This window comes from Diceros bicornis, chromosome 24 (assembly GCF_020826845.1).
Source record: "Diceros bicornis minor isolate mBicDic1 chromosome 24, mDicBic1.mat.cur, whole genome shotgun sequence".
In the NCBI taxonomy this organism is placed as follows: domain Eukaryota; kingdom Metazoa; phylum Chordata; class Mammalia; order Perissodactyla; family Rhinocerotidae; genus Diceros; species Diceros bicornis.
This window is the reverse complement of record NC_080763.1, coordinates 3,568,651-3,582,434: the sequence shown is the minus strand read 5'-3', so window position 1 is coordinate 3,582,434 and position 13,784 is coordinate 3,568,651.

The following is a 13,784-nucleotide window of genomic DNA, read 5'->3' as shown; positions in this document are numbered from 1 at the left end:
TATGATCATAGTCCCTAAGTGCTGCTGGGGATTAGGCCTACTGGTCCATTCAGAGCTAAGCTTCACTCTGATACAACATCCAAGAAAAAAAAATGTTTTAATTATTTATACAGCAAAGGCTGTGTCAGTGGAATTGAGGGTATAGTAACATAGCAGAAATATGGAAATCTATGTGACATAATAGAAAGCACAATATTAAGTTCTGTCACTAGCTTTGAGACTATGAATAGCTCACTTCAAACCTCTGGGTCTTAGTTTCTCCTTCCATAAAATAGAGTGATTGGACTTGATCAGTGGCTCTGAACTAGAATTGGCATCAGAATCATGTGGAGAGCTTCCTAAAAGCATTCATGCCCAGTCCCCCGAACCAGACCACCCATCTGAGGCCCAGCAGATATGTTTCTAAAAATGCTCTCTAGGTAATTCTGGGTGGTCTTCTGGATCCTCTCCTCCCTCTCAACTCTGAGATTCTCTACGGCTATGAAATATATCTTTATTTTCTCTCATTTTCTCTAAAACTGGAGCCAAGTAAGAGAAGCACTTAAAGCACTTCAATGAAAACTCGGATATTTATTAAACAAAGATGACTTCTTATCTTATTCTGGTTGAAATCTTAGAATTTCAAGCTCTCAGAGGCCATCATAAAAGTGGACTACCCCCAGAGCTTCAAAAATGAGACAAGATTCTATACTCTTTTAAAATTTTCACAACTTTACTGGCCTCAACTCTTGGCCTGTTTTCATACTGGAGTGTACATCACTTTTTTTTAACTTCGTTCAGAAAACAAAATGTATCCTTTCTGGCTTGCATGGAGTTATTTAATCATAATCAAAATAACATTTGTTGAAAGCCTTTTTGTGCCTGATACAATGCTAGAAGTTTCATAAAATGAGTGAAAAATAAATAATTGCTGCTTCCTGAATACATGTTCCAAAATCAGTAGCAAAAATAGCAAACCTTGAAGGTTTTGGTTTCATAATTTAAGGTATAGAATTTTCTCTTGACCCATCATGGATTCTTTATTTTCCAAAGCACTTGAATATTCATTATCTATTCTTATCCACAGATCAGCCTTTTGAAATACACTCAGAGATGTTTTCATTCTGATTCAATAAACAAAATAAAAACAGATTGGATCTCCTGTCTTCTGTGAGCAACTTGAGTTCAGGAAATGTGGGTGATCCTGGAGGCTCTGCTGCCCAGCACGGCACCTGGCACAAGGAGGTGCTCAAGAGAGGTGTGAGTGAGTGAAGAGATGGATGCGTTGCCTCCTCCTCTGGCCAGCTCTCTGAATCAAGGGTAGGGAGAGCCAGCCAAGCCGCAGGTGCTCGACAGTTCTGAGTCCTCACACGGGTACCAGGCACCAGCACCAGGAGAATGAGCATTCACCCTTTCTAGTTCTGGGTTCCTGATTTCTGGGGTTTCCTTCCAAGTGGTGATGCAGTGGAAAGACTAGGTGATTCTCTATGGATACACAGCCACATGATTTATTATTTTCATTGAGTTTGACTTCAAGGATTTTTAATTGCCTCCTGGGGCTGCTTCACCCTTGCTTGCCTTTCGTAGCAGCTGCAGAAGCTACAACTTCTGAATAGTTCACAGCTGCTAACAGCTGTTCACACTTACTCATCTTTGTATGCAGGGCATCTAACACAGTGCCTGGATTTAGGGTCAGTAGGGATTCAACAAGTGTTTGTTAAATAGAATTGCAGAGGCTGTCGTGTCTAAGAAATACAAATGCTTGGCTTCCACATCTAGAGATTCTGATTTAATTGGTCTTGAGTGTGGCTTTGCATCATAATGTTTAAAAGTTTTTCAGGTGATCCTAAGGCACTGAGAATTATTGAACAGATTTCACACACAGTGCTCCTTAAGAGAGAGATGAGCAGTTCATCAAAAACTTCAAGGTGTTAAAGAGATTAGCACCCAATAGGAATTTTCTCTCTGCTGTAGTCAGAATTCAAAGCTTAGAAACAGTGGATACTACAGACAGAAATGGGCACAATTGTCATTCCCTTTATTTACACCTTTCAGTGGCATCACATTTCTCCTGAGATAAGATCCAAAATCCTTAGCATGGCCTGCAATGCCTCTATCACAACCCCAACCTGGCCTTCCAACCTCATCTGGTGCTACCTCTTCCCTCATCTTCTTTGCAGCGGTCTACTTTCAGCTCCATGGACTCATGCCCTTCTCACTTGAGACCTCCCAGCCGTGGTACCTTCTTCCTGGAATACTGCCCGCTTCTCATCCTGACTCCCATCCCACCCATCCACCGCCCACCCCTTTGCCTTGCTAACTCCCACGCACTGTTGGGGCTCATGATTGAACGTCACTTTGTCAGGGAAGAATGTTTTCCTTGACCTTTCAGAATAGAGGTTGTATGTTCTTAGCATCTGGCAGGGCACTCATCATAGCTGTCATCAATTATTCATTTGTTTAATTATTCAATGCCTGTCTTCTCCATATAGAGCTGAATGGCATCTATCTTGTTCACCCCTCAATGGGGCCCTGTTGCTGAATCATTCTGTAATTTGGGGCATACTACTTAACCTCTCTAAGCTTGAATTTTCTAATTAGTAAAATGGTGATGGCAATAGTGCGCATCTCATAGGGTTGCTATAAGAATTAAATGATATCATTCATGCAGAAGGCTTGTGGTCCAGCACCTTTCCTACAGTCAGTCCTGAGGAAAATGTTAAGGGTGATTATTCTGTAGAAGTCTTTAACTTAGATGTGGTTCCAGATGACCTCTTAAGGTCCCGTCCAAACTCCATCTACGATGCTATATAGTTTTGGAGTTTAGGGACTAAATAAATAACAGTTCCTTTCTTCCCCTCCAAAATCTGCAAACAAATAAAAAATAAAACACAAGAGAGAAGTGACATCAGCAGCTTGGTGGAGTGAACTGTTCCCTTTATCTCTCCCCCTTTGAACTACAACTAAATGGACATTCATTGACCAACAGATGATACCCACACAGCACAACAGGACACATGAGAGACCCACACAGCTATACATCTGAAGGTGAATGGACTTTCTCCCCAGGAAGTAGTGGAGATAGGTGAGCACTCCCCTAGCCTTCCCCAACAGCCCTGTGTGCCCAACCAAACACTTCCTTGGCCAGCACAAGCCCCCATAGTACCACTGTGACCCCAGAGGTGGGAACATGCCTTGGTGCAGCTGTGGAAGGGGTGGCAGCAGCCCTGGGTCCATGCACGAATGTTTTCCCAGCCAGTGTACTGCTGCAGTCCCAACAAGTGGCCCAGGATAGGACCCAGTGAAGGAGCCTCACCCACCAAGAACAGTGACTGGCACAAAGGTAAGAAGAGGCAACGGCAGATGCTCGTGCACATGTGGACATTTTCCTGGCCAGCACAAGTGCCCATGGTACTGCTGCAGCCCCACAAGTGGGAGCGCACCTCAGCCGGGCAGCAGCCCTAAGCCCACATGTGAATGCTTTCCCGGCCTGTGGGTGCACCCACCGTACCTGTACAACTTCCAGCAGATGGAGTTGGATCAGAAACACAGTTCCTGCTTCTCCCCAGTGGTAGCAGGTGGAATCTGCAAGCTGATACTACCACAAATGTGCCAGCAAATAATTGGTTCATCAAACACCATAAGAAACTACAGCAACAACTCAGAGCAGAAGGAAAATGACAAATCTCCAGAAACCAACCCTGGAGTCACAGAAACTTACAATCTAAACGACAGAGAATTTAAAATAGCTATCATAAAGGAACTCAATGAATTACAAGAAAACTCAGAAAGGCAGTTCAATGAGCTCAGGAATAAAATTAATGAGAAGAAGGAATAGTTCACCAAAGAGATTAGAACTATATTTAAAAACATCATAAATTCTGGATATGAAGAACACAATTAATGAGATAAAAAATAATCTATAACCCTTAAAAAAAATAGAGCTGACGTTATGGAGAAAAGAATTAGTGATTTAGAGGGTAGAAATATAGAAGTGCGTCAGGTAGAGGAGGAGAGAGAACTAAGACTTTTTTAAAAATGAAGGAATACTTCAAGAAATATCTGACTCAATTAGGAAAAGCAATGTAAGGATTATAGGTATTCCAGAGGGAGAAGAGAGGAAGAAAGGAGCAGAGACTTGTTCAAAGAAATAATGCTGAGTAGTTCCCAAACCTGGGGAAGGAACTGGACCTACAAATACATGAAGCCAATAAAACTCCTAATTACATCAATGCTAAAAGACCTTCTCCAAGGCATATAATAGTAAAACTGGCAAAAGTCAATGACAAAGAAAAAATATTAAGGGCAGTAAGGCAGAAGACAATAACCTACAATGGAACCCCCATCAGGCTTTCAGCAGATTTCTCAGCAGAAACCTTACAGGCTAGGAGAGAATGGAATTATATATTCAAAATACTGAAAGACAAAAACTTTCAGCCAAGAATACTCTACCCAGCGAAACTATCCTTCAGATACTATGGACAAATAAAAGCTTTCCCAGATAAACAAAAACTGAAGGAGATCATTGCCACTAGACCCCCCCCTACAAGAAATGATCAAGGATGCCTTCATACCTGAAACAAAAGAGCAAAGGTCTACAAAGCTTTGAGCAAGGAGATAAATAGACAGACAAAATCAGAAAACTGCAGCTCTCTTTCAGAGCAGGGTAGTGAATACTTAATTATAATTCAAAAGATAAAGGAAAGGAAAGCATCAAAAGTAACTATAAACACTTCACCTTAGTCTCAAACTCAACACAAAACGGAATAGTTTGTGACAACAATAACTCAGAAGAGGAAAAGGAAAAGGATGGAACCTGCTTAGGCTAATGGAGATAAGAAGCTATCAGAAAATGCACTATCTCATCAATGAGATCTTTTATACAAACCTCATGGTAACCATTAAACAAAAAATCAGAGCAGAGCCACAATTCATAAAAAAAGACAAAACTGAGAAAACTACCACAGGAAACCACCAAAATGAAATGGCAGTCAGAAATACAAAGGAAGAGAAACAATGGAAATATAAAACAACTAGAAAAAAAGAGATAAAATGGCAGTATTAAGCCCTCATATATCAATAATCAGTCTAAACATAAATAGATTGAACTCTCCAAAATCAAAAGACACAGAGTAGCTGAATGGATTAGAAAACAAGACCCAACAACATGCTGCCTCCAGGAAACACATCTCAGCTCTAAAGACTAACACAGACTCAGAGTGAAGGGATGGAATACGATACTCCAAGCAAATGGTAACAAAACAAATCAGGTGTTGCCATACTTAGACAGAACAGAATTCAAGATTAAAAAAGACAATGAGGGAAAAAGAGAGGCAATATATAGTGATAAAAGGGACTTTCCACCAAGCGGATATCACACTTATGAATATAAATGCACTTAACACAGAAGCACCAAAGTATACAAAGCAACTGTTAACAGACCTAAAGGGAGAAATTAACAGCAACACAATAGTAGTAGGTGACCTCAACACCTGACTTACATCAATGAATAGATCATCCAGACAGAAAGTCAACACGGAAATAGTGGATTTAAATGAAACACTTGATCAGATGGACTTAATAGATAGATAGAGAACATTCCATCCAAAAACAGCAGAATACACATTCTTCTCAATTGTACATGGAACATTCTCAAAGATAGACCATATGATGGGAAACAAGGCAAGCCTCAATAAATTTATGAAGATTGAAATCATATCAAGTATCTTTTCTGACCACAGTGTTATGAAACTAGAAATCCACTATAAGAAAAAAGCTGGGAAAGTCACAAATATGTGGAAACTAAACAACATGCTACTGAACACCATTAGATCAATGAAGAAATCAAAGGAAAAATTTAAAAATACCTGGAGACAAGTGAAAATGATAATACAACATACCAACTCATATGGGATGCAGCAAAAGCAGTTCCAAGAGGGAAATTCATAGCAATACAGACCCACATCAACAAACAAGAAAAATCTTCTATAAGTAATTTAAACTAAACCTAACAGAACTAGGAAAAGAAGAACAAACAAAGCCCAAAGTCAGGAGCAGGGAAATAATAAAAATTAAAGCAGAAATAAATGAAATAGAGACTAAAAAAAAAAATCAGTAGAAAGGATCAATGAAACAAAGAGCTGGTTCTTTGAGAACACAAACAAAATTGACAAACGCTTAGCCAAACTCACTAATAAAAAAAGAGAAGTCTCAAATAAATAAAATTAGAAATGAAAGAGGAGAAATTACAACATATACCACAGAAATACAAAGGATTATAAGAGAATACTATAAAAACCCATATGCCCACAAATTGGATAACCTAGAAAAAATTTCAAATTCTTAGACTCGTACAACCTCCCAAAACTGAACCAAGAAGAAATAGAGAATCTAAATAGACCAATCACAAGTAAAAAGATCAAAACAGTAATCAAAAACCTCCCAAAAAACAGAACCCTCATACACTGCTGCTAGGAATGCAAACTGATGCAGCCAGTATGGAAAACAGTATGGAGAATTCTCAAAAAATTAAAAATACAAATACCATATCACCCAGTTATCCCACTACTGAGTATTTATCCAAAGAACTTTAAATCAACTATTCAAAAAGACTTATGCTCCCCCCGCCATGTTCATTGCAGCATTATTCACTATAGCCAAGACATGGAAGCAACCCCAGTGTCCCTGAACTGATGATTGGATAAGGAAGAGGTGGTATATATATACACAATGGAATACTACTCAGCCATAAAAAAGACAAAATCATCCCATTTGCAACAACATGGAAGGGCCTTGAGGGTATTATGTTAAGTGAAATAAGCCAGACAAAGACAAACACCATATGATTTCACTCATATGTGGAGGATAAACAAAAACATGGATGAAGAGGACAGATTAGAGGTTACCAGAAGAGAATAGGGTTGGGGAGTGGGCATAACCGGTAAAGGGGAACATATATACGGTGACGGACAAATAATAGCTTACAACTGAAATTTCACAATGTTATAAACTATTATGACCTCAATAAAATTTTTAAAAAATCAAATATACTCCATTAAAATTAAAAAAAAAAAAAAAACTCCCAGAAAACAAAAGTCCAGGACCAGATGCCTTCTCTGGAGTATTTTACCAAACATTCAAAGAAGATTTAATACCCGTACTTCTCAAACTGTTCCAGAAAATTGAAGATCATGGAATGTGTCCTAACTCATCCTATGAGGCCAACATCACCCTAAATACCAAAGCCAGACAAGGACAATACAAAGAAGGAAAATTAAAGGCCATTATTGCTTATGAACATAGATGCAAAAATCCTCAACAAAATATTGGCAAACCGAATACAGCAATACATTAAAAAGATCGTACACCATGATCAAGTGGGCTTTACACCAGGGACACAGGGATGGTTCAAAATCTGCAAATCAATGTGGTACACCACGTTAACAGAATGAGTAATAAAACCACATGATCATCTCAATAGATGCAGAGAAAGCATTTCACAAGATCCAACATCCATTTATGATAAAAACTCTCAACAAAATGGGTATAGAAGGAAAGTACCTCAACATAATAAAAGCTATATGACAAACCCACAGCCACCATCATATCCAACAGGGAAAAACTGAAAGCCATCCCTTTGAAAACAGGAACAAAACAAGGGTGCCCACTCTGACCTCTCTTATTCAACATAGTAATGGAGGTTTTGGCCAGAGCAATTAGGCAAGAAAAAGGAATAAAGGGAATCCAAATAGGCAATGAAGAAGTGAAACTCTCACTGTTTGCAGATGACATGATTCTATATATAGAAAACCCAAAAGAATCCATAGAAAACTATTAGAAATAATCAACAACTACAGCAAAGTTGCAGGGTACAAAATCAACTTACAAAAATCAGTTGCATATCTATACTCTAATAATGAACTAACAGAAAGAGAACTCAAGAATACAATCTCACCTACAATTGCAACAAAAAGAATAAAATATCTAGGAATAAATTTAACCAAGGAGGTGGAAGACTTATACAATGAAAACTATAAGACATTGTTCAAAGAAATCAATGATGACATACAGAAGTGGAGAGATATCCCATGCTCATGGATTGTAAGAATAAACATAGTTAAAATGTCTATACTACCTAAAGCAATCTACAGATTCAATGCAATCCCAATCAGAATCCCAACGACAGTCTTCACAGAAACAGAACACAGAATATTAAAATTCATGTGTGGCAACAAAAGACCCTGAACAAATAAAGCAATCCTGAAAAAAAGAACAAAGCTGGATGCATCACAATCCCTGACTTCAAAATATACTACAAAGCTAAAATAATTAAGAGAGCTTGGTACTGCTCTCTTACACAGATCAATGGGACAGAATTCAAAACCCAGAAATAAAACCACACACCTACAGACAGCTAATCTTCAACAAAGGAGCTAAGAACATACAATGGAGAAAGGAAAGTCTCTTCAACAAATGGTGCTGGGAAAACTGGACAGCCACATGCAAAAGAACGAAAGTAGACCATTTTCTTTCACCACACACAAAAATCAACTCAAAATGGACCAAAGACTTGAAGGTAAGACCTGAAACTATAAAACTCTTGGAAGAGGGCCCGGCCTGGTGGCGCAAGGGGTTAAGTGCGGGCACTCTGCTGTGGCGGCCAGGGGTTCACCGGTTCAGATCCTGGGTGCACACCGACGCACCGCTTGTCAAGCCATGCTGTGGCGGCGTCCCATATAAAGTGGAGAAAGATGGGCATGGATGTTAGCCCAAGGCCAGTCTTCCTCAGAAAAAATAGGAGGATTGGCAGATGTTAGCTCAGGGCTAATCTCCTCACAAAAAAAAAAAAAAAAAAAAAAACTCTTGGAAGAAAACATAGGCAGTACACTCTTTGATATCGGTCATAGAGGGATCTTTTTGAATTCCATGTCTACTCAGACAAGGGAAACAAAAGAAAAAATAAACAAGTGGGACTTCAAGAGACTAAAGAACTTCTGCAAAGCAAATGAAACCAGGATCAAAATGAAAAGACAACCCACCAGCTGGGAGAAAATATCTGCAAATCATATATCTGACAAGGGATCAATCTCCATAATACATAAAGAACTCATCCAACTGAACGACAAAAAAACAAACAACCCAATCAAATAATGGGCAGAGGATATGAACAGACAGTTTTCCAAGGAAGATATACAGATGGCCAATAAGCACATGAAAAGATGTTCAACATCACTAAGCATCAGGGAAATGCAAATCAAAACTACACTTATGTATCACCTTACACCTGTTAGAATGGCTATAATCACCAAGACAAAAAACAACAAATGTTGGAGAGGTTGTGGAGAAATGGAAACCCCCATTCACTGCTGGTGGGAATGTAAACTGCTGCAGCCCCTATGGAAAACAGTATGGAGATTCCTCAAAAAAATTAAAAATAGAAATACCTTATGATCCAGCTATCCCAGTACTGGGAATCTATCCAAAGAACCTGAACTCAACAATCCAAAGCGGCTTATGCACCCCTATGTTCACTGCAGCATTATTCACCATAGCCAAGAAGTAGAGGCTAACCAATCATCAGTCCCTCAACTGATGATTGGATAGAGAAGATGTGGTATATATGTACAATGGAATACTACTCAGCCATAAAAAAAGACAAAATCGTCCCATTTGCAACAACATGGATAGATCTGGAGAGTATTATGTTAAGCAAAATAAGCCAGACAGAGAAAGACAAACACCATGTGATTTCACTCATACATGGAAGATAAACTAACACAGGGACAGAGACAACATTTTGGTGGTTACCAGGGAGAAGGGGATTAAGGACACAAGGGGTGAAGAGATGCTTTTATATGGTGACTGATAAACAATAATCCACACTAAAATTTCGCAATGTTATAAACTGTTATGACATCAATTAAAAAAAAAGACTACAATGAGATGTCACCTTACACCTGTGAGAATGGCTACAATTACCAAGACAAAAAACCACAAATGTTGGAGAGGATATGGAGAAAAAAGAACCCTCATACATTGCTGGTGGGAATGCAAACTGGTGCAGCCACTGTGGAAAACAATACAGAGATTTCTCAAAAAATTAAAAATAGAAATACCATACGACCCAGCTATCCCACTACTGGATATTTATCCAAAGAACTTTAAATCAACAATCCAAAGAGATTTATGCACCCTATGTTCATTGCAGCATTATTCACAACAGCCAAGACATGGAAGCAGCCAAGTGCCCTGCTACAGATGATTGGATAAAGAAGATGTGGTACAAATATACAATGGAATACTACTAGCCATAAAAAAAAGACAAAATTGTCCCATTTTGGACAGACCTTGAGGATATGATGTTAAGCGAAATAAGCCAGTCAGAGAAAGACAAACACCATATGATTTCACTCATATGTGGAAGATAAACAAACACATGGATAAAGAGAACAGATTAGTGGTTACCAGAAGGGAAGGGGGTGTGGGTGGGTGCAAAGGGTAAGGGAGCACATGTATATGGTGATGGATAAAAATTAGACTACTAGTGTTGAGCATGATGCAGTCTATACAGAAATAATACAGATCAATAATATGATCTGTACAGATCAATAATAATGCACACTCGAAATTACACAGTTATAAACCTTTATGATTTCAATAAAATAGTTGGAAAAAAAACACAAGAGAGAGAAAAATAAATATCTGTTAACTTTATAACAGATACAGCCAATTGGATAATGTGACTCTAGATAAGAAGTCAAAGGGGCTGATAACGCCCTGCGAAACTGACTTCCCTCCAACTCCGCACTAGCTGGCCTCCACATAGGGGCAGAGCTGCCTCCTAGGCAAACCACAAGGGAAGAGCAGGGAAGTGGGCATCCTGGAGACAGCCTGGCTCTGAAAGATCAGCCCAAAAGGCACAGAGCCAAGCCAGTTCACCAACCAGTTAAGATATTCCATCTCCTTGGAGGAGGAGAGAGGGAGGGGCAGAAGATACAAGGGGTCCTGGTATGCCTATCCTTCTGGGAAGGAGACGGATCGTCCATCCCTCTATGGAAGCAATGAGGAGCAGGAAATAAGTTCTTGGTCCCTCACAATATAGTTTCAATGCCAGTCGAATCATGTTTTTCACAAGATAATTACAAAATTTACTTTGAAAAAAATCAATTCATAGTGCACTATGGGTGATATGTCTGATAATAGTATGAAAGTAAAAAGAAGTTTGGTGAGTGACTTCCTCGAGTTGTCTTTTAAAATGGTGTCTCTTTGTGTCTATATGCATAACAATATTTGAAGATAACATCAAAAGTCTAAATTCAAGGCCCTCATGAAACTGAGGCCCAAGCCTACTCCAGCCTCCCCCTCTCACGCCCCTCCTTGGAGAGACGCCCTGATTTTCAGGCTAGTGCCGGTCTATGACCATGTTTTTACCTGTTGATGTGAAAATTAGAAACAAAAAGTTACGTATCCATTTTTTAAATGAAGCTAAATGTATGTAAGGCCTTATTAAGCTCATCACATAGTTTTTAAAGCCATAGACTCTGGAGAAATGAATCCAAACTCTACCATTACTAACTGTGTTACTTTAGACACGTTACCTCTTTATACCTCAGTGTTCTCTCTGTAAAATGGAAATAATAAGTGTTCATCTCACAAGTTTGTATGAGTAAAATAGTAGATTCAAATGGCTTAGACTAGCAGTTTGCATATAAGTGTTTAATAAATGTTAGCCACTATTATTCAATTTGAAAGACTATTCTTTATTCTGAAATTATATCCACTCTTTTATTTTGGTGTTCAAATGTCTTTCTTCGTGAAATTATAGCAATAGTTTATAGGAAATCTCTTTTTTAATTTCCATACTTGACAAAATTTTCAAAAAAGTTGGCACCCTATATTGGTCCGTCCAATTTTTGTTTTTAAACTTAACTGATTCATGAAAAACAAGTATCTAGAAATCACTGAACTATAGTACACTACCTCCAACCTTCCTTTTCTGAAGACCTTAAAGGCAAGGAGATAGCGATATATATTTTGTAATTAAATAACCTTTAGAATATTACCAACTCTCCTGCCCTTTTATCCACATAATTTGTCTTTGTAGCAAAGACAAGGTCCTGTTAGGATATTTGCACAGGGGTCTGGGGGATTCTGTGAAATGATCTCTGTGTTAAACAGTCTTCACTCATGGGCAATTCTTCTGCCCATCTGCCTGGCCTTGGCATCGTGCAATGGTGAATTTATGATAAGTACTACTCGGTGACGATAACGGCTATGGTGATAGTGATTCTGATATTCTCTGTCGCTTGACCTGAGGCAGTAGAGGCACTGAATGAGCGAACTATTCGCACATGATTGAAAGACCATGGAAGACACAGAGTGAAAACAAACCTCACCTCCGTCCCCAGGCCTGACCTCATGAAATTGCCGTCACTCTGATGGTCACTGCTGGGAGGTAAACTCATATTTTGAAATAAGCTGGTAATTAAATACGGAAATGAGAACCCATGTGTAAGGAAGTCAGAATCCATGTCAGCAATAACACCGGGAGTTCCACAAATCCTACTGAGATGAATTTTAAAAGTTCAGAATGTTTTCCCAGGACTCCCTATTTGCTTATACTGCAACATTGCAGATTAAAACAGTGATTAATTCTGGCCATAACCACACTTAAGAGGTAATACTTATCATACAAACATATAAGCCTTTGCTTCAAACTAATGTGTGAAAGTATCTTTATCTATTAAAATATCTGGGCTAGTCCAGCCTGTTCTTCCAAACTAGCTCTGAGCAGCTGGCACATCACTATGAGTGGGCAAAGGAGTGATGCCAAAACAACAGGCCCTCGTCTGAACTCTTGATGTGCCTTCTCTGACAGCCCTGCTTGGAGAGGCACAGAGATTAGCGAGATGCCTGGCTTCTGGGAATGTGACAAGCGACAGTTTCCATCAGCATTAATCTCTACTTGGCAAAAATAAGGGAAGTCTGGAAACAGGCCTCTGTGGAACATGTTGGCAATCACAGAGCATCCTGAGCAAGGTCTTCCAATCCAGGAACACATGTATAGTATCCATCGTAACCAGATAAAGAGCCTGTCAACTGTGAGAGTTACTAGAATTTGACTGCCCTTCACTGAAATAAGAGCAATCATTTAATGACCAAGAGATTTATACGCATTATCTCTAATCATCACAATAACCTTTCTGTTTTACTATCTGTTTCACTATCTCTGTTTTAGGGTTGAAGAAAACCAAAGCTGAGAAAGATTTGGTCATCTCGCACAAGAGCACACAGCTGGTAAATGGTGGGGCCAGGATTCCAACTTGGACCCATCTGGCTCCAAAGCTCAGGCTCTGGCCACTGTGCTAATCGACCTCTTGCTCTCTGAGTGAGACGGGGCAAGGTAAGACTGCTCTCTGCAAGACTGGGCCATGTTTGTGCAACTGTCCTTCTAATTAACCTCTGTCCTGAAGTGTTTCTCAGAAAGGACCACCCCATCAGGCATTCTTAAGTGTTTGGCTGGCTTGTTTATTCCCGCCATTTTTCCAAAACCCAAAGCTAGGAATCGCTTGTGTATGTGTTTCAGTGCATCCATTTCCTCCTTGGTCTGAAGTTGACTCATCTTCACTCTCACTTCACCTCAGGAGACTCTCCCAAACAAGCTTTGTTAACCTTCACCCAACAATCCCTTTTGCTAATAATTCTTAAGAAGCATCTGATTCTAAAAGTGTGTTCTGCTGGCTTGTCACCTCGAAAAATGGAAGCATAGAAAATTGTTATTTGTTTTATTTTAATTAACTAACCAT